Source organism: Dipodomys merriami, unplaced genomic scaffold, assembly GCF_024711535.1.
Source record: "Dipodomys merriami isolate MVZ:Mamm:240054 unplaced genomic scaffold, mDipMer1.0.p SCAF_495, whole genome shotgun sequence".
NCBI classification, from domain to species: domain Eukaryota; kingdom Metazoa; phylum Chordata; class Mammalia; order Rodentia; family Heteromyidae; genus Dipodomys; species Dipodomys merriami.
Genome location: NW_027206063.1, coordinates 278,312 through 301,170, shown reverse-complemented (window position 1 = coordinate 301,170; position 22,859 = coordinate 278,312). Strand labels below are relative to the sequence as shown.

The following is a 22,859-nucleotide window of genomic DNA, read 5'->3' as shown; positions in this document are numbered from 1 at the left end:
ACCACCCCAACTACAGATGACCAGGCCCAGTGGAGCATACCTGTCATAGATAGGAGGACATCAATCCAGCCCAGCCAGAGCATATAGAGGCTCTGTTTCAGAAATGCCCAAAACAGAAAGGTGGCTCCTCAGAGCCAGGGAGAGGAAACAAGTAGCGGGTCTTGGTGCCCTCAGAGGGGTGTCTGACCCAGGGTAGGGGTGGTTTTGGGGCAGCCACTCACATGTGCTCCTGGGAGAAGTTGCTTGAGGCTGCTCCAGGTGGGGCGAGCGGGAATGGCAGCGGCATTGCAGACACATGGCCTCAGAGAACCAAGGCCATTGACCAATTTGGGGCTTTACACAGCCTGGCAGGGTGCCATTGCCTGGTTTGAATTTCTGAACCTTGGGAAGGCGGGAGGGGGCTGGGGACTAGGCAGGCATCTCAATTTCCTTCTATATTCCAGTCGCCTAATGCCTCTTCTCACCACTCAGCCATCTATACCTTCCTCAACTGCTGGTAGTGGTGTAAACTAACAGAGGGAATCCTGGTGCTACCAGGCAGCATTCAATGTGGGCATGGCCACCATTCTTGTATCTCATTGGTCAGAAAGAACAATGAAAGAATGGGGGTGTGGCCAGAATCCTGTGATGCAAACAGCATGGGCAGAGTCAAGAAGATAGCAGCTCCCCCAGCCCTTTTCCCAGGGAACAATGTCCAATTCAGTTGGAGACAAGAGGGTGACCTGCTTTAGCCGCATGGCTGCACAGATCATTGTGTATGGCTGTTTGTTCCCAGTCCCAGACCATGAACTGAGGATATGGGCACAGTCTGTGAGCTGCTTTTGCTCAAGGCTGGCCTTCCACACTGGAGCCACAGGGATTCTGGCTTTGTTGGCACTGAAGTTGGACTTTCCTGCCTAGGGTGACTTCGACCATGATCCTCTCATCACAGCCTTGTAAGTATCAAGGAAGACTGCTGAGGGCCACTGGTGCCAGCCTAATCATTTGTCTTACTGGTGTTCTTGGACAGACTGATGAGTTCCCTATCCTCGGGTTTAAGTGGTGGGAGCTATAGCCCACAGTTGGAATCCTGGTCCAGCCACCTCAAAATGGAAAGAGATCCTAAGAAACTTATTCCTCTCCATATGATTACCAATAGAATATGATGTATGTCATGATTGAAAGAGCAGTTCTTGAATGATTCTAGGATAAAATTATAAAGAATTATTTTATAGGAAACTGATCGATGTTAGTTAATGCTTTATGAAGCATTTAAACAATCACATTCATAAAATGGAGGAATCATGAAATACCTAAGAATTACTATACTATTACATAATATAAAGGTGGCATTTTTCTGTCAGGACTGTCGGGATTGGAACCTATGATCTTGGTAACTCTGTTGCACTGTGTGGGAAGGGGAAGCTGGCCTCCTTGAAGTCAAGAAATTCAAGTCGGTTCTTTAGGCCTGAAATAGATCCCCACCACTAGAAAACATCCTATTCATGTACAATTTACATATATGATTCATATTTATATACATATGTTGACTCCATATTGCATTCAGTGCAGTTATTTTATTTGTTTGTTTTATTCATGTATTGACCATTCATTTTGACTATTATGGCACATAAAACATTGATTACATAAGATATAGGTCTGCATATGTGTTCCACTTCATACCTGACATTCAGGACTTCTTACTCCACAATTCATTTTTGGGGAGTGCTGGCAACTGAACTCATGGCCTACAAGCCTACAAGGCCCAATTCATGAATGGGTGAGTGTCAGCACGCCATCCTGGGGCAAATTGAGCTGAAAGGCTATTCCTAGGACCTGAGATCAAGCCCCAGGTGTTAGCAAAATAAGTACAGATTGACCTGCAGATGGAAGTATGCTAATAAATATGTATTTATATAGAGTGTTAAAGATGTCTATATATTATTCAGTTATATAGACTACATTCCTACCAATTCCTGGGTATTAATCATGCATCCATGTAATTAATATTATTGTTTTCATCCTTATACTATTAATGAAATCAATCAGTGTCCTGAAATTATTGCATTCCTGTAAGTAATAATATTCTTTTTATGCTTCATAAATATTAAATAAAAATCAATTAGCCTCTTGAAATTATGCTGCCTAAATTTATAGTAGCATCATTCATGATCAACTCATTGAACATTGACATTGATAAAATTCCATTGTTCTTCCTATGGTTGGGAACAATTTTCTTAGTATCTCCTGCCATTGTTTGGTGTTAGGAGGGGGATTTGAAATCAGGGCCTATGTTGCCACGTGGGCAGCTTTCAGCAATGCAAGGTGAAGTACCCTTTGCAACAGTGTCATTCAGACCCATGAGGGTCACCATGCAAAGGAAGAAAACATAAAAATGCCACAGTTTTTCTGTGCATTGCTTTCCCTGCAAGACCTGAGGGTCTAGGATCCCAGAAGCAGTTGTAGGTCTAGTGGCTGTACCCCAGCATAGGGTGATCCAATTTGAGGCAGAGTTGCCACAATCTGACTTCAAGCACATACTGAGAAAATTAAAAAAAAAATTAGCTCCCTGGCTTGCAATTCGTGATGTTTAATCTTCCAGGCTTTAAATTTGAATTCAGGATCTGGGTAAATCTGCAGCAATGTTGATGAAGGAGAAGATCACTGTACATGAAGATAAGAAAGTCAGACCTGGGAAGATGGCGGAGAAGCTGGAGTCTAAACAAGCTCTCCCATAGAAAGAAGTTTTAGAGTTCCAGTGAACAGTCCTAAGCCAGAGAATCACACCAAGTGTGCCATCACAGGACAGAGTGTCAGGCCAGAGCAGGAAAATCCAGGCAAGGAGACAGATCTGAGCTCTTGCCAGCAGCCGCCGCAGTGGCGGCAGCGGTGGCAGCTGCAACCACAGGCGCCATACCCGAGCAACAGAGAGTCCGGGACGAAGGAGCCAGACGCAGCGGGTGAACGGATTCTACTCAAAACCAGCAAGAACCGACAAGGAGCAGACATATTCATCCTGCAGTTCACAGACCAGAGACGACCCAGGAACCAAGACTCGGCATGAGTAGAAGCCTGATGTCCTCACTCCTTCTCAGGGAAAAGAGGAAGGAATGCCACCCCTCCCATCCCGTACTGGAGACCTCCATCTTGGATACTGACAAAGAGCTCCAACTGAAGCCTTGGAATAAAATGAATCATTTAGCAGGTCACAAGAACTTAACGGAGGCGTGACCTGCCAGACTCAGCTCCACCCAGGGAAAAGTCACCCAGCTTGGGTGCCAGCCCTAGTAATGGCATTCTTCACTGAGTAATCAGAGCCAGAGGCTGCCCCTCCCTTTAGCAGCCTCGACAATCAATTGAAATCCAGTAAACAGAAACCCTGAGAATGGCTCCAGGCTGGGCTCTGTGAATCTTTCACAAACTAGCCACCAGGAAAATCTACTGTTTGTTGAAAGGCCTCAACTCTACCCAGAACCTAGCCTCATCATTGCATCTCCCTCTTTTGTGATACTCAAAGCAGATCTGACTCCCATTGAACTAGCCTGGGAGGAGGATCACAAAATCCTGGGTAAACCAGAGCATTTTTTTGCCTGTTCGAATAAACTGACTTAAGTAACCAACCAAGCCAAAGGACCAAAAGCAGACAAAAGACTCCAACAAGAGGATGGTTATGGACACAAGGGAGATACAGGATTTTTCCCACCCCTCCCCCAAAAATCAAAGAACTTTTTTTTTTTACTTTCTTTTTTTTTTGGTACCTTATATTAAAAAAATTTCATTTCTAAAACTTTTTTTAATCATTAATTTTTGCCTTGATTGAAAAAAAAATGTTTTCCACAATATTTTTTTCCCTCTTACAATTTTTATTTTAGGGATACGTGTGTGCATTTTTTCTTCTTTTTTGATTTCTTTCTCTTTTTTTTTTCTTTTTTAATTATCTTTTTGGTTTTTGTTTAGCTCTACTGAACTTCTGATCTTTTTTTCTTCATTTCTTATACTTTTCACCTTTTCCTCTTTTGTTCTTCTTTATATGACTTAATTCTTGTCCTGCACATCCTCAGATAAACCTGTAGATGACTATTAGACAATATCTTCCATTGTGTACACACTTAATCCACAAATTTATTACTCAATTCAATGCCTCTGAGACTTAAATTCCTTAATAGCAGTAACACTTCATTATACCTACATAATATTTTAAGCATTTTATTTTTAAGTTTTCACATCTCCTTTATATCCCTCCCCTTCTCTCATTATATTCACATTCTTCTCTAAATAGATTCTTGTCGAATTCTGGCATAATATTATTAATTTTTATTTTTCTATTTTTTCTGGTCTCTTTTCTTTTCCATTTCCCTTTCTTCATTTTTTCTCTCTCTTTCTACTTTCATCCTACCCAACCTATTTCCTGCTTTGAGATTAGGATTTAGTTAACACTCCCTGTGACTTCCCACATCAATCTATTCCTATTTTTTACACACATTGCTCCCTAACCCTAATAATTTCTGGTTTTCCAAATTCTTCTTTGCGGTTCGTAGCCCATTAACATATAGTTGTTTGATATTGAATAGATGTATCTGTTGAACTAGATTGTATCTGTAGACTATTGACTGTGCAAATTCAGACTTTGGTGGATGCTTGCCTTAGGATATTGTTCTAGCACAAAACTGGTGCTATTTTCATCTCAAATGGGCAGAGTAAGCTGGAAAAACGCAAGAAAAATGGCAAGTCCGGGTATCTCAATTCTCAATCTTGATAATCATGGGACAGAACAGATAATGAATAATCCAGAGGAGAGTTCCCAAATAGCTCTACAAACACTGTTGGCAAACATGATAAATGAAAAGATTGAAAACTTACAAAGGACTCTGTATGAGCATGATAAGGAGAGAGAGGAGGCAATCGAAAAGTTTATACAGGAATATCATAAGTGTGAGGAAGCTACTCAAAAACATACAGGATTTGCGTGAGCAGCTTGAGAATACTCAAACACAAAGGGAGGAATGGCGTGAGCAGGCTGAGAACGCTCAAAGAGAACTACAGGAATACCATGAACGGGAGGAAGCTAATCAAAGAGTAATACAGGAATTGAGAGAGCAGGAAAAGAATAAAAAAAGATCACTAAAGGCATTCATGGAATCCATTATCAAAGAGCTGAAGGAAGACAGGGAGACCACAAAGGGAATGCTGAATGGAAACCAACAGAAAGAATTGGAGTCCAAGGAAACCATAACCAAACGACTAAGTGATTTGAGAATAAACACTGAACACCAAATTAAGGAAGTAAAGAAGTTCATGCAAGATCTAAAACAAAGCTTTAACAAAGAATTTGAAGCAATGAAACCTGACCAATTAGAAGGAAAAGAGATAAAAAACAAAGTAGAAAGTCTTGACAGCAGGTTAGACCATGCAGAAGACCGAATCTCAGGGATTGAAGACAGCCTAGATATTACAGAGAAAGAACATACAACCATCCAAGACAAGTCCAAGAAATATGATAGATCTATCCAACACTTGAAGAAACCATCAGAAGACCTAATCTAAGGATAATGGGTGTAGAGGAGCACCTAGAAACAGAAGTTAATGGTCTAGGAAATTTGTTTAACAGGATCCTAGCAGAGAACTTCCCAAACATGCAAAAAGATAGGCCTATTCAGATACAAGAAGCTTTTAGAACCCCAAATAGACCAGACCAGAATAGGACATTCCACGGTCACATTATAATCCACACAAGATCAACTCAGACCAAGGAAAGGATCCTTAAAGCTGTCAAGGAGAAAAGATTAATCACCAATAAAGGGAAACCAATTAGAATCACTTCAGATTTCTCAGCAGAGACAATCAAAGCAAGAAGAGCCTGGAATGATGTATGCCATGCCCTAAAAACAAACAATTATCAACCAAGAATACTGTACCCAGCTAAACTCTCCTTCATAACTGAAGGCCAAATAAAAACCTTCGATAGCAAAGAAAAATTGAAACAATACATCTCCACCAAATCAGCCCTACAAAAGATTCTTAAAGATGTCCTACACAAAGAAAGCCAACAAGACCACAATAAAGGCCAAGAACCTGCACCCAAACTGAGAATCCAAGAACCATAGGAAGAACACAGTTTTCGCAACCCCCAAGAAGGTGGATAACATGGCAGTAACTCCCAAATACCTCTCAGTCCTATCTATTAACGTTAACGGACATAACTTTCCAATTAAGGGACATAGATTGTCTAGTTGGTTTAAAAAAGAAGTTCCTTCAATCTGCTGCTATCAGGAATCACATCTTGCCCATAAAAACAAACACATTTTCAATGTTAAAGGCTGGAGCAAAATCTACCAAGCAAACAGCCCCCATAAACAGGAGGGAGTTGCAATCCTAATATCACATAAAATAGACTTCAAATTAAAATTCGTGAGAAGAGATAAGGATGGTGGCTACATACTAATTAATGGATCTCTCCTTCAGGACGATATTACAATTCTAAATATCTATTCGCCAAACAATGGAGAACTCAAATTTATCCAAGAAACACTACTTTCTCTCAATGTCCACATAGATCCAAAGACATTAATTGTTGGGGATTTTGACACATCACTCTCCCCACTAGATACATGAACTCGGCAAAAACTCAATAGAGAAACCGCAGATCTAAACAGCTGCATAGATCAACTAGATTTAACAGACATCTACCGAACATTTCACCCAGCAGCATCAGAATACACGTTTTTCCCAGCAGCACATGGAACATTTTCTAAAAATTGACCACATTTTAGGCCACAAAGGAAACTTGTCTAAATTCAGAAACTTTGAAGTTATACCTTGCATTCTCTCTGAACACAAGGGAATAAAATTAGAACTCAACACCAAAAGCCACCAAAGAAAGTCCGGTAACATATGGAGGATGAACAACACACTGCTGAATCACGAGTGGGTCATGGAAGATATTAGAAAGGAAATTCAAATGCTCATACTATTCAACAAAAATGAACACACAAATTACCAGCTCTTCTGGGACATAGTAAAGGCAGTACTCAGAGGCAAGTTTATACCTCTGAGCTCCTACATCAACAAATTGGAGATATCTGAAACCAACAATTTAATGACACATCTAAACCTCCTTGAAAAAGAGCAGTAAGATAAACTTCAATCCAGTAGATGGAAAGAAATAATTAAAATTAAATCAGAATTAAATGAATTAGAATCCAAAAAACCTATACAAAGAATCAACAAAAAAAAGAGTTGGTTCTTCGAAAAAATTAACAAAATTGACAGACCCCTAGCAAATCTTACCAGAAAAAGAAGAGAACACATCCAAATAACTAAACTCAGAGATGAGAATGGAAACATCACCATGGAAACAACCAAGATTCAGAACATTATAAGGGATACTTCTCAAAACTTTATGCTAATAAGTTTGAGAACTTGACAGAAATGGACCTTTTACTAGCAAATATTGACATGCCAAAACTAAACCAAGATAAGTTAAACCATCTTAACAGGCCCATATCAAGCATTGAAATAGAAAAAGCAATAAGAGGCCTCCCAGCTAAGAAAAGTCCAAGACCAGATGGTTTTACACCGGAATTTTACAAGGCCATCAAAGCAGAGCTCACAGCAATACTCCTCCAACTCTTCAATGAAATTGAAAGAGAAAGTTCACTACCGAACACATTCTATGAAGACATCATAACCCTCATCCCAAAACGAGGCAGGGACTCATGAAAGAAAGAGAACTATAGACCCATTTCTTTGATGAACACTGATGCAAAAATTCTCAACAAAATTTTGGCCAATCGACTTCAACAATTGATCCAAAAAATCATACACCACAATCAAACAGGATTCATTTCTGGGATGCAAAGCTGGTCCAATATATGCGAATCAATTAATATTATTCATCACATCAACGGGAGCAAGAATAAGAACCACATGGTTATTTCAATAGACGCAGAAAAAGCACTCGACAAGATCCAACACACCTTTATGATGAAGGTTTTGGAAAAATTAGGAATCCATGGAACATTTCTCAATACAATAAAGGCTGTATATGACAAACCTACAGCCAGCATTATACTTAATGGGGAAAAAGTAAAGCCATATCTTCTAATCTCAGGAACAAAACAAGGATGTCCACTCTCTCCACTTCTCTTCAATCTAGAATTAGGATGCCGTGCTACAGCAATAAGACAAGATGCAAACTTAAAGGGGATCCAAATAGGGAAAGAAGAAATAAAGCTCTCTCTCTTTGCGGATGAAATGATCTTGTATTTAAAAATCCCATGGATTCCATTGCCAAAATACTCAAGATGATTCAAAACTTTGTCAAAGTAGTAGGGTATAAAATTAACCCTCAAAAATCAATGATTTTCTGTATGCCAACAATGAGAAAAGTGTGGCTGAAATTAGGAAAGTAACTCCATTTGTAATAGCCCCTCAAAAAATAAAATACCTAGGAATTAACTTAACCAAAGAAGTGAGGAATCTCTATGATGAAAACTTTAAAATCTTGAAAAAGGAAATCAAAACAGAACTTAGAAAATGGCAAAACCTCCCATGCACCTGGATTGGAAAGATTAACATTGTGAAAATGGCAATACTTCCCAAGGCTATCTACAAATTCAACGTGAGACCTATCAAAATTCCACCCTCATTCTTCAAGGAAATAGAAGAGGCAATCCAAAAAATCATATGGAACAATAAAAGACCCCGGATAGCAAAAAGGCTCCTCAACGGAAAGAACACTGCTGGAGGAATATCAATACCGAATTTCAAACTCTACTATAAAGCCATAGTAATCAAAACAGCTTGGTACTGGCACAAGAACAGACCTCAGGACCAATGGAATAGAATTGAAATCTCCGAAATGAACCTACAGACCTATAGCCAACTAATCTTCGATAAGGTAGCGAAAATAATAGAATGGAAGAAAGACAGCCTTTTCAGTAAATGGTGCTGGCAAAATTGCTTAACTATTTGTAGAATACTAAAACTAGATCCTTATATATCACCCAGCACCAGAATTAACTCCAAAAGCATCAAAGACCTCAGAGTCAAAGCAGACACTCTGAAAACTTTACAGGATGGAATAGGAGAAACCATAGGCCTCGTTTGCTGAGGATGAAATTTTCTTAATAGAGACCCAGAAACACAGCCAATCAAAGAAAGGTTGGACACATGGGATTGCATGAAGTTGCATAGCTTCTGCATGGCAAAGGACATAGCTAGCAAGATCAAGAGAAAGCCCACAGATTGGGAAAATATCTTCACCTGCCATACAATGGAAAAGGGTCTCATATCTAAAATATACTTGGAGCTCAAACAATTAAATCCCCCAACAACAAATCCTCAAAGAAACAACTGCCCAATAAATAAGTGGGCTAAAGACTTGAAGAGAAACTTCTGTGAAGAAGAAAGAAGGATATCCAACAGACACATGAAGAATTGCTCAGCCTCGCTAGCCATAAAAGAAATACAAATCAAAACAACATTGAGGTACCACCTCACCCTAGCTAGAATGTCTATAATCAAGAACTCTAACAACAGATGCTGGAGGTGATGTGGACAGAAGGGAACCTTACTTCATTGTTGGTGGGAGTGTAAACTTGTTCAACCACTTTGGAAAGCAGTATGGAGTTTCCTGAAAAAACTTCACATAGAGCTCCCCTATGACCCAGCAATCCCACTTTTGGGCATTTACCCAAATGTTTTCAAACAAGACCACACTAAAGCTACCAGCACAAATATGTTTATTGCAGCATTATTTACCATAGCTAAGATCTGGAACCAACCCTGATGCCCCTCATTATATGAATGGATCAAGAAAATGTGGTATATATACACAATGGAATTCTATGCCTCCATCAGAAAGAATGACATTTCCCCATTTGTTAGGAAATGGAAAGGCTTGGAAAAAATTATATTGAATGAAGTAAGCTAAGCCTAAAGAAACAAAGGTCCATGGTTTCCCTTATTTGCAATATTTCCCTTATTTATTTTTTTGGGGGGCGTTCTGGTTGTGGGGCCTGAACTCTGGGCCTGGGCGCTGTCCCTCAGCTCTTCAGCTCAAGGCTAACGCTCTACCACTTGAGCCACTGTGCCATTTCCAGCTTTTTCCTTTTTGCTTATGTGGTGCTGAGGAATCGAACTCAGGGCCTCAAGCATTCAAGGCAAGAGCTCTACCACTGAGCCAACTTCCTAGCCCAGTCAAGCAGAAATGGTCAGATAATGTGATGTTAGGAAAATGAACCCTTAGATAAGTATTTAATTTTTTTTTCTTTCATGCATTTGTTTCTAACTCATTCATAAGATTATTTCCTGGTAGCTTTGTATGTCCCTCCACCACAGTACAACCCCTGCTTTCACTATTTTTGATGTCGGTATAATTTGTGGAGGAGATGGGGAAAAATAAGTCGGTTAAGTATTTAGGTGGGCCTGATGCAACTATTAGAATTACAAGTTGTCATGTCATAAACGAACTTTACAACTTTTGTGCGGGGGCTTGGGGGGAGGCCAGGTTGGGTGGGGTGTGGGGAGAGGCTGGGATGTGAAGGGTAAACGAAGGAGGAGGCTGCAATGCTTGATACAAAATGTACTCATTATCTTGCCCATGTATCTTACCCCTCTGTACAATATGTTCACAAAAAATAAAAATAAAAATTAATTTTTAAAAATGTCATATGTGAAATTTAATGAGGTTAACAAGAGATTATGAGGACAAAAAGGCCTTAGAATTACAATTGCAGCATATCACAAAATTTATGATGACTGGATAGGTTTGTGATGTCACGGGGTGTTATGTGATATTGTGATATGTGGTTATTGTGATATTACAGTGGCAACCTGATGTAAAAAGGGATTGTAATGTAACAATGGTTATGAGTTCACTATTTCTTTATGATATCAACTTACAGGCCGTATTTTAAATAGAATGAAATCACAGAAAAGGCATTCATAATGTGTCTATGATGTCACAAGGACAATGTGAAGATCTAAATCTATCATATCATTTTAGTTTTGTGATTTCCCAATGAGCAGATGTTGTCAAAATGACAAAGTGATGTCACAATTGTGATGAACTCACAAACTGTTTTTGATGTTAAAATGTCTTGTCTGATTCTCAATTGTCAATATTTCAGTGGGGATTTGAGTACACAAAGGGAATGTGATTTCACAAAGCTATGTATTTTATCAAAGGATATAAGAGGTCATAATAGATTTGAGATGACACAATGTGATCCTGGTGTCAAACCAGCAATGTGATGTCACAATGTGTTTGTGATGTCACACTGGTGATGAGATCATAATGGATTAGTTATGCCACGACTTTTAATATCACAATTATTTGTCCAATTTCAATTGCTACTAGACCACCATGAGGACACGGTAAAAACCAGCAGTTCCCTTATAATCCACGGGAACAGACATTCATCATGGCCTCTTGGTCTCAACCACCAGAGAGGGTGGCTGAATGCCACTGGAGGGGGCAGGGCATGCTGCTAAAGGAGATAGGATGTCAAGCGCCACATGGTGAGCTACCAAGAAGTCATTGGGCATGAACATTTGGGAAGTAATGATTGAAAACTGTTATGCAGAAAACATCGCAGTGGTGGAAGGGCCCAGCCTATATATAGGCTGCAGTTTCAGAGCAACAGAAAGGGAGAGAAAAAGAGGAAAGGCCTGGAAGGAAAGAAGTGATGAGCCTGTAGGAAGGTAAAGACCTGGGAGGAGAGGAAATTGAGGGAGAGCAGGAGGTGAAGGATGGCAGCTGGCCACCTGGATATGGCAGGGCAGGACTGTCAATCGTAGAGCAGCCTGAAGAGAAGAAGGGAATGGTGGAAGGAAAAAATGAAAAGACCTGAAATGTAGGACAAGTCTGGAGAGAAGGAGGATGAAGAGCATGGCAAAAGCCTTGTCCTTTGAAGTGTGGAGTTTTGGAGATCATTATTTTGGGGGATGGTTGTTTGCAGACTAGTTAACAAATGGCTGGGCTTCTGTTTGGAGTTCTGAGGGTTCATGGTTGTGGCTGAATTTAGCTCTGGGCATCCAGCCCAAGTCAAGGTAGTCGCTTGTTACAAAATTTATGAGGACAAGGCAGGTTTGTGATGTTACATTGCATTAATGATATCACAATGTCCATATGAGGTCGCAAAGGGATTGTATTGTCACAATGGTGATGTGGTCGCAATGGGTTTCTGAAATCAAACTATATGACACATTTGAGATAGAATGAAATCACAGAATAGGCAAGCACATTGTCTCTATGACCTCACAATGAAAATGTGATGTCATAATACTATGATGTCATTGTCATTTTGGGATGTCACAATGGGCTGATGTTATCCTAAAAACAATGTGATCTCACTCTGGAGATGATGTCACAAAGCATTTGTAATGGTAAAACGGCCTGTCTGATATCAGTTGTCCTTTGCTCACAATGAGGATATAATTACCCAAAGGGACTGTGATGTCACAAACACTATGTGCTTTTTCAAAGGTGCTAAGAGATCACAACAGGTTTGGTATATCACAAGGTGATTGGGATATCACTGTGGAACTATGATGTCACAAAGGTTTTGTGATGTCACAGTGGGGATAAGGTCACACTTCGATAGTGATGTCACTATGAATTTGTAATATCACCATAATGGTGATATTACTAGATCACAATGAAGATAGTTGTTCACATAAGGAGCTAGAAGTCAGAAAGGCCATGAATTTTGTAAAATATTATGAGTACATAGGAGATTGGTGGAAAAGCGATGCGACAGAGATATCCCATTGGCAATATAAAGTTACCATTACATGAGATAGTATTATTTTGAAGTCACAAATAGTTGGTAATGCCATATAGGTGATGAGGTCATATAGATTTGTGATTTCACAATGGGATAGTGATGTTACAATCTCATGCTAGGTCTCTAATTGACAATGAATATATGTTCACAAGGGATAATGTATTCGAAGGCATATGTTGGCACAAGTATAATGAGTCTCAACAGGTTTGTGATGTCACAATGTGACTCAATGTTCATGACATCTGGCAATGTGTTGTCACAGTAGTTGTGATGTCACACTGGATTTCTGATATCACATGTCATACCTGATGTATTATGAATTAAACAATTATTAGCTCAGGGAGGCCAGAGATCACACTGGCAGCATGTCAAAACATTTATGAGGATAGGACAGTTTTGTGATGTCACAGTGGGTTAGTGATATCATAATGGCAATGTGGTGTCATCAAGGTATTGTGATGTCATAATGGTTAGGTTGTCACAATCTATTTCTGATATCAACCCACCTGCCACATTTGAAATAGAATTAAATCACAGAAGAGGCATTCCAATGTATCTGTGACATCACAATGGGTATGTGATGTCATAATGCTATGAAGTCATTGTTGTTTTATGATGTCACAATGGTCTGATGGTGTCATAATAACAATGTAATGTTACACTGGTGATGATGTCACAAAAGTTTTGCGATGTTAAAATGGCATGTCTGATCTCAGCTCAAAATGAGGATATGGGTACACAAAGGGCCTGTGATGAAACAAAAGCCATGCTTTCAAAGCTTCTGAGGTCATAATAGGATTGGGATGTCACAATATGATCATGGTGGCACAATGGCAATGTGATATCACAATGAGTTTGTGATGTCACCGCTGTGATGAGGTCACAATGCATTAGTGATATCTCATCAAGTTTTAATATAACAATGATATATACAACTTCAATTTCTTCTAATTCATTATTAGGATACTGTAATAACCAGTGTTGCCAGAATTATGTGTGGGAGCATATAATCATTGTAAATTCTTGGCCTGGCCCACAGGAGAATGTGGGGAATGCCGCCAAAGGTGGAGGTGTCAGGCCTCACATGGTGAGCTGTCAAGAAGTGATTGAGCATTGGGCAGATTAGGAAGAGACGATTAAAAATTGTTAGGCAGGAGAGCCGTTAGAGGAGGGGTACAACCTATATATAGGTTGCATTTTCAGAGCATTGGAAGTGGGGATAAAAATGGGAGCTACCTGGATGGTAGAAAGTGATGAGACAACAGGAAGGAAAAAACCTGAGAAGAGAGGAAGATGAAAGAGAGCAGAAGTTTGGCAAGTGGTCACTGGGTCAGAGTAGAGCAGGCCTGTGGAGACGGGAGACACCTGAAGAGAATAAGGAAATGGTGGAAGGGAAAAAGGGAATGACCAGGAAGGAAGGACAGGTTTGTAGTGAAGGAGGGAGGAATGAAAAAGTAAAAAAGCCTTGCACATTGAGGTTGGAGATTCGGAGATCATAATTTTTTGGCCGGTGGTTTGCAGACCAATTAAGAAAGGATTGGGCTGCCCATTGGAGGTCTCAGGTTTGGTGTTCAAGGCTGCTTTTGGACCTGGCAATCCAGGCCAGCATAAGGTAATCTCAGTCCTCTTACTATTGTAAATTGTTTTATTATATTAAATGTGACTACATGGTTTGTCTCCTTGTCTTAGAGGTTATAAGTACATGAGTTCACAGAAAGAGCTTGAAGTCTCAAAGGCCACGAATTTTCTAAGATGTGATGTGGCCATATAGGTTTGTAAAAACACGATGGGACAGTGATATCACAACGGCAATACCACAATATCATGTCAAAATAATGCTTTGATACTAGAATTATTTCTTGATGCCATTCTCGTGATGAGGTCACAATAAATTTGTGATGTCACAATGGGTTCATGATGTCAGATGGCAGATTTCAATGGTCATTAATTGGAAATGAATATATAAGTTCAAGAAGGGACTGTAATGCCTCCAAAGGCATGTGTTGTCACAAATATGATGCCGTTCTCACAGGTTTGTAATGTCACAATGTGACACAATGGTCATGATGTCTGCCAGTATGATGTCACAGGGGATTTCTGATATCACATGTCATATCAGAAATATGAGATTGAAAACAGATTATGAGCTCACAAAGGGTCTAACATATGACAATGTCACAAAACTTATAAGGACAGGACTGGTTTGTGATGGCACAGCAGGTTAATGATGTCACAATGGCAATGTGATGTCACAAAGGATTGTGATATCACAATGGTTATATGGTCAAATGGCTTTCTGAAATAGAATGAATTCACAGAATAAGCCTTCACACTGTTATGTCTATGACATAACGATGTCACTGTGATTTATCATGCTATGATGCCATTGTCATTTGGTGATGTCACAATGAGCTGATGGTGTCATAATGACAATTTGATGTCACTGCTGATTTATGATGTTACAACGGTTATGAGGTCACATTATGTTTCTGATATCAACACACATGTCAAATTTTAAATAGAATGACAAAGCCTGGCAGGGGTGGCTCATGCCTGCAATCCCAGCTACTCAGGAGGCTGAGATCTGAGGATTGCAGTTTAAAGTCACCTCAGGCTAGAAAGTCCATGTGCCTCTTATCTCCAATAAAAACCACTAGAAAACCAGAAGTGGTGCTGTGGCTCGAGTGATAGAGTGCTCGCCTAGAGCTGTAGAGTAGGGACAGCACCCATGCCCAGAGTTCAAGTCCCATGATCAACTACCACAACAAAAAAGAATAAAAACAGGCATTCACAATCTGTTTATAAAATCACAATGACAATGTGATCTCATAATACTATCTTGTTATATTTTTCTGATGTCAAAAGTAGTTGATGCTGTTATAATTAGAATGTTATGTCACACTGGTGCTGTCACAAATTGTTCATGATGTTAAAATGGCATGTCTGATATCAATTGTCAGTTCATAATGAGGGTATAGTTACACAAAGGGACTGTGATGTCACAAAGGCCATGTGTTTTTCAAAGGTGCTAAGAGGTCCTAATAAGTTTGGGATTTTACAATGTGATAGTGATGTCAAATATCTATAAAAGCTCACAATGGGTTTGTGATGTCACACTGGTGATGAAATCAAAGTTTTGTGAAGTCACATCTCATAATCACATGCCCAATTTCAGTTGCTACTATTTCACAATGAGGATAAGAGTTCACAGAAGAAGACAAATATAAAAGGCCCTGAATTTTCTAAAATGCTATGAAGACATACTAGGTTATTGAAAACACAATGGAACAGTGATATCACTATGGCAATGTGATGTTGCAATATGATGACTTAAAAATGTTTTGATACCACAATTGGTGATGCCACACTAGTAAAGAGTTTATAAGAGGTGATGTCACAATGGGTTGGTGACATCAAAATGACACATGTGATCTCAATTTTCAACTCACAATGAGTATATGTGCTCACAAAGGGACTGTGATGTCTCCAAAGGCATGCGTTGTCTCAAAAGTGATGAAATCCTAATGTGCGTGTTATCAGAATGTGACAAATGCTCATATTATCTATCAGTGTGATGTCACCATGATCTAAATGTCACACTGGTTTCGGGTATCACATTTCATAACTGGATTGGGTATGAGAGGATTGGAATTTCACAGTGGATTAGTGATATTACTATGGAAACGTAGGGTCACAAAGGTATTGTGCTACCACAATCGCTAATAGATCACAATGTACTCTAATAGGTTTGTGCTGTCACAATTGGTTGGAAATGTCACAATGGCATGTCGATTCTCAAATATCATTAATTCACAATGAGGATATGAGTTCACAAAGGGACTGTGTAGTCACCAAAGTCATGTGTTGAGACAAATGTAATGAAATCCTAACAGATTTGTGAGTTCACAATGTGACACCATGGTCTGGATGTCTATCAATGGGATGTCACAATATTCATAATTTCAGAGTCAATTTCTGATATCATATGTCATACCTGAATTATTATGAGTTTGAAAACAATATAAGCTTACTAAAGGCCTAAAATATCCTGAGGGCAGCATATCACACAAGTTATGACTAAAAACTCATGGACTTTGGATCTTAAGATTCTTTCTTTGAAATTGATCCTCATTGTGAACTATTAGAAATTGAAATTGGACATGTCTTTGTAATAATACAAACTCATAGTGACATCACAAACTCATTGTGATCTCATTACCACTGTGACATCACAAACTCATTGTGACATCACATTATTGTTGTGCCTTCACAATCACACTGTGACATCACAAAGCAATTGTTAAGTCTTATCACATTTAAAAAAACACATGACCTCTGTGGCCTCACAGACCCTTTGTGTACCCATATTCTCATAGTGAAAATTTTGATCACACATAGCATTGTATCAACACAAATATTTTGTGCAATAATTACAGCTGTGAAATCACATTGTCATCATGACACCATATTCTCATTGTGATAACACCAAACCCCAATGACACTATACCATTTTTTTCTTTTTTTTCTTCTGTAAATTTTTTAAATATATTGTACAGAGGGATTAGAGTTACATGACTAAGGTAATGAGTACATATCTTATCAAACATTGCTGCCTTGTCATCACATTGTCACTTTGATGTCATAGACCCATTGTGAATGCCATTTTTTCATTTCAATCTATTTCAAATGTGCCATATGGGTTGATATCAGGAAAACATTGTGAACTCACTTCCTTTGTGACATCAAAATCTCTTTGTCATACCACATTACCTTTGTTATATCACTAACCCACTGTGACATCAGATACTTCTCCTGTCCTCACAACATTTGTGACATGTAATTGTGATATTTTAGGCCCTTTGTGAGTTGAAAATCTGTTTGACTTCATATTTCAGATATGACATGAGATATCTAAAATCCAGTGTAACATCATGATATTACACCACTGGACATCATAACAATTGTGTCACTTTGTGACATCTCAGAACTGTTAGTGCTTCACCTTTTTGACTACATATACTTTGGGGCATCAGAATCCCTTCCCAAACCCATACACTCATGGTGTATGACAACTGAGGTCCCACATGCCATTGTGACATCACCAACTCCTTGGGACATCTCAAATCTATTGTGACCTCCTCATCAGTATGGTGTCACCAATTGTGGCATCAAAACATTATTATAACATGATGTTGAGATATCACATTGTCATTGTGAAATCAGTGTCCCATTGGGTTTTCACATAGTATGACCTCATACTATGAAGCTTCATCTATCACCTGGTATCCTCATATTGAATTAAGAGTAATTGAAATTGGATATATCATTCTGATATTATAAACTGTGACATCACAAAACCATTGTGACCTCATCAAAAACCCAATGGGACATCTCATTTCCATTGTGATATTATGAATCACAGTGTGCCTTCCAAAGCTATTATGACCTCTTACCACCTTTGGAAACACACATCACAGAACATTTTTTGTATTCATATCCTCATGGGGAACTAATGACAACTGACATCAGACATACCATTAAAATACAAAAAAATTCTTTCTGACATCATCATAATTGTGACATCATGTTGCCATTATGACAACATCAGCTCATTTTGACATGTAAAACTACAATGACATCATAGCACTGTAACATTATATTGTCATTCTGATATCATAGACACGTTGTGTTTGCCCTTTATGTTATTTGATTCTATATCTAATGTGGCATGTTGGTTGATATCAGAAAACCATTGTGAGTTCATCACCATTGTGATATCATGGTGCCTTAGAAGCATCACATTGCCATTGTGATGTCACATTGCCAAATTGATGTCACAAAGGGATATTAATGTCACAAAGGTTATGACATCACAATGAGTTTCTGATATCCACACACCTGCCACATTTCAAATACATTCATAATGTGACTATGATGTCACAATGACATAATGGCAAATGCTATAATGTCATTGTCATTTTGTGATGTCACCATAAGCTAAAGATATCATAACAACAATGTGATATCATACTGGATATGACGCCACACAGGGTTTATAATGTTAAATGGTTATGAAGTCACAATATGTTTCTGATATCAACTGATCTGCCACATTTAAAATAGAATGAAATAATAGGATATACATTCACAATGTGTCTATGACAGCAAAATGGCAATGCAATGTCATAATGCCATGATGTCAGTGTAGCTTGGTGATATCACCATGAGCTGAACGTGTCATTATGATAGTCTGATGTCACATTGGTGATGATGTCACAAAGGGTTTGTGATGTCACAGTGGCAAGTCAGATCTTAATTGCCATGAGTTTATAGTGTGGATATGAGAATGAAATCACAATGACATACGCAAATGAACTGTGATGACACAAAGGCCAATTTTTTTCAAAAGTGCTAAAGTTCCTAACAGATTTCAGTTGTCAAAATGTTAATGATATAAAAATGCTCTCAGCAGTCCTCCTTGATACTTACAAGGCTGTGATAGGAGGATCATGGTCAAAGTCACCCTAGGCAGGAAAGTCCTTGAGACTCCTGTCCAAATTGTGCCAACAAAACTAGAAGTAAAGCCATGTAGCTCCATTGGTAGAGGGCTAGCCTTGATCAAAAGCATCTCATAGACTGTGCCCAGATCCTGAGTTCAAGGTCTGGGACTGGGAACAAACAGACATACACCACAATCTGTCCAGCCATCCGGCTAAAGCAGGTAACCTTCTTGTCCCCAAGTGGATTGAACAGAGTTCCCTGGGAAAGGGGCTGCCATCATCTTGACTCCACCCATTCTGCCTGCATCACAGGATTCCGGCCACACCCTCATTCTTTCATGGTTCTTTCTGACCAAAGGGATATAAGAATGGTGGCCATGCCCACATTCCATTCTACCCAGTAGCACTGGGATTCCGTCTGTTGGTTGACACCACTACCAGCAGTTGAGGTAGAGGTAGCTGAGTGATGAGCAAGAGACTCGAGGCCTAGGAGGAGAGGCCTTTGTCAGGCTCACCATGTGCCCACCTGCGCTCCGGCCCCCTCCTCCCCTTCCCTGTGGCACAGCATTTCAAACCTGGTGCTGCTGGCTAAAACCCATGTTGCCTCTTGGATTCCTCAGACAATGTCTGCAATGGTCCACCTCTAGCTAGCTTGTTGCCCTGACCTGGTCCTGGCACCCTTGTCCTCTGCTCTGGGCCTGATGTCGACCATACCACTGCCATTGCTGCTTGCCCCACCTGAGGCAGCTGCCAACAGATTTTGCCAGCAGAACATGTGAGTGGTGGCCACACAGGCCCGATCCCTGCGACCCCATATCACCCCCCGTCTTGACCAGGACCCGTGCCTCCTCTCTGGCCCACGCCCTGCCATAAATGTGCCCCAGTAGTGGGGGTGGGTGTTGACCCGAGGATCCCATCCCCATATCCAGTGTCTGGTGTCCCAGGAAATGGGGAGATGCAGGGTTGGGTGAGCAGTAGACGCCACAGAGCCCCTGACCTGGAGCAGTGGGAGACATACAGACGCACATCTGCACCCTTCCTTTCCCTGGTGGGAACCTGCTGGGGAGCAGCATGTCCACACCTGCCTTCTGGGGTCTTTTCCCTTTTTCTGGGGATGGGAGGCTTTGGATGCAGAAGATAGACCCCCCTTTCTGTGTGAACCCTTGTCTTCTGTGCTTGATCATCTTTTCACCTGAAGACAGAGAGACAGAGAGAGAGAGATCATCTTTCTCCTTGTACAGCCTGACTGTGCTCAGGTGAGTGATCAGTTGGCAAATTGCAGGTGCTGCATGGATGGGTCTTCTGTCACCAGTCTGGATGTGTGTGTGTATGTGTGTGTGTGTGTGTGTGTGTGTGTGTGTGTGTGTGTGTGTGTGTGTGTGTGTGTGTGTGTGTGTAGAAGTGAGTGGTAACAAGGAGGCTGAATGCTTTGGTAACTTCTACCTGCTATCTTTTGGGCATACATGGGCTTCATAGCTGAGGTCTGGGAGCCTGGAAGGGTGAGATGCTTGAACGGGACACAGCACTGTTGAATTACAAGAACAAGGGATCTGTGTGCCCTGGAACTGTGTACTACTTTGGGCCTGGTTGGTGGGAGTGGGAGCTTGGGAGGACCTAGGAGTGCAGCTGCAGGGGATGGCTTCCCCGGAGGACAGAGAGCATGTCCAACACTTAGTAAAGATATGAATCCTGCTAGTATGGAGTGCAACAGCATAGGTCAGACTCTCGGTCTTTTCATCATGACCTCTGATGGGCGAGGCGAGCCCTATTTTAAATCTTAAGCTGTGATCTTCAGATCTCAACCTCCTGAGTATCTAGGATTATTGGCATGAGCCTCTGGCACTGTGACTCTGGTTCTTTTTGGTATATTAGGGTTTGATCTCAAGGCTTTAGGCTTGCAAGTCAGGTCTTTTACCAGCTTTTCTGTCTTGGGCATTTCTGAGTTGGAGACTTAATATATGCTCAGGCTGGGGTGGATCACAGTCCTCCTGTATGTGACAGGCATGAGCCACCAGGGTCGGTCCTCTGTAGTTGGGAAGGTAGACATGTAGTGCCACGCTCAGTCATTGGTTTAGATGGATTGTCACAAACTCAGTCCACAGCAGCCCATTTTTGACCAGAGGTGAGTCTCTGGGTTGGGCCTCAACCATTGGACTTCAATCTCCTCCTGGGACAGTTTTGAGAAAACAAGGGATTAATACAGAGTGATCTCTAGAGCAGGGCCAGGCACAGAGGGAGGGGCCGTCAGATACGGTTCTTAGCAGTTCTGTGAGTATATGACAGAATATACCCGGAAAGATCTCAGATGGTTTTGTGTTATTAATGTTGTGACAGGTATGGGATTAAGAAACAAAACATGACTCTCATTCTTTAATACCCATTCCCCATGAGGAACGGGATCCTTCACTTTGTTCAGTTTTGAAGCTGGGGAAACTGAGGCACAGAGAAGCTGGGTGACCTGCTTATGACTCCCAGCTGACAGGAAGCTTGGCCTGACTTCTCTGCCATGCTCCCTAGGACAATGGGTGTTATTCAGTCTACATCTTGTGGTGGTTCTTTTCAGTCGTTTTGCTTGAACTCTGGGCCTGGGGCAGCTCCCTGAGCTCCTCAGCTCAAAGCTAGCACTCTACCACTTGAGTCACAGGACCACTTCCAGTTTTCTAGTGGTTCTTTGGAAATAAGAATCTCACAGGTGTTCCTGCCAGGGCTGGCTATAAACCACAATCCTCATATCTCTGCCTCCACTGTACTTAGGATTACAGGCCTGAGCAACAGCTAGCTGGCTTAAGTGTAATTCTGACTTTCTTTCGTTTTTCTCTCTCTCTCTCTCAGGAACTGATTGAATGGGTGCTGGAGGAGTTGGCCCAGCATCCCTAATGAGGTTGGAACAAAGGTGGCCCTCTCATTCTGGAGGTGGGCTGTAGGTCAGGAGCTGTCTCGCTCAGTCTGTTGTACCAGCTCCATGAGGTAAGTCCCTCTGTGCCCTGGCTAGACCGTGACAGTTATTCATTGTCTATCAAGCCTTACTGGATTCAGTACTGTGATCAAAGACCTTTTCTAGCAAAAATTTCTGGCTAAAATTATGATACATACTTATGGAATGAAAATTTAATGCCATCTTAAGAGAGTCATGTAGTGTTCTGGGAATGTGGCTTCATGGTAAAATGATTGCCTAGCATTCATGAAACCCTGGGTTCAATTCCTCAGTAACACATAAACAGAAAAAGAAACACTGGAAGTGGTCCTGTGCCTCAAGTGGTAGAGGGTTAGAATTGAGCAAAAAAAAAAAAAAAAAAAAAAAAGCTGAGAAATAATTCCCAAGCGCTGAGTTTCAGCCTCAGGACTGCCAAAACAACAAGTGCAACAACAACAACAATGAACATTTAGTTAGTAAATGCAAAATAAAGAACCCAAACTTGGAATATATAATTGTTCCTTCCATACTGATACTTGACAATAGTCCCTAATTCATGTACTTACCTATATTAGGATACTGTGTTGAAAAAAAGTTTTATTCATTAGGTCAGGGCAATTAATGCCAGGAATGTGCTTAGATGTCAGGTGTAGATTAATTCTGGAAATTCACATA

The 22,859-nt window shown here is 40.4% G+C and overlaps 1 long non-coding RNA gene across 1 annotated transcript in view; it reads right to left on the bottom strand.

Moving 5' to 3' along the window:
- LOC138809362 (uncharacterized) overlaps nucleotides 1-548 on the bottom strand; it is a 44,670-nt gene extending 44,122 nt beyond the window's left edge. The window contains exon 1 of the long non-coding RNA XR_011366820.1: nucleotides 222-548. This is a non-coding gene — a long non-coding RNA (uncharacterized lncRNA). The remainder of the gene's footprint in view (nucleotides 1-221) is intronic.
- Nucleotides 549-22,859: the final 22,311 nt, after the last annotated feature.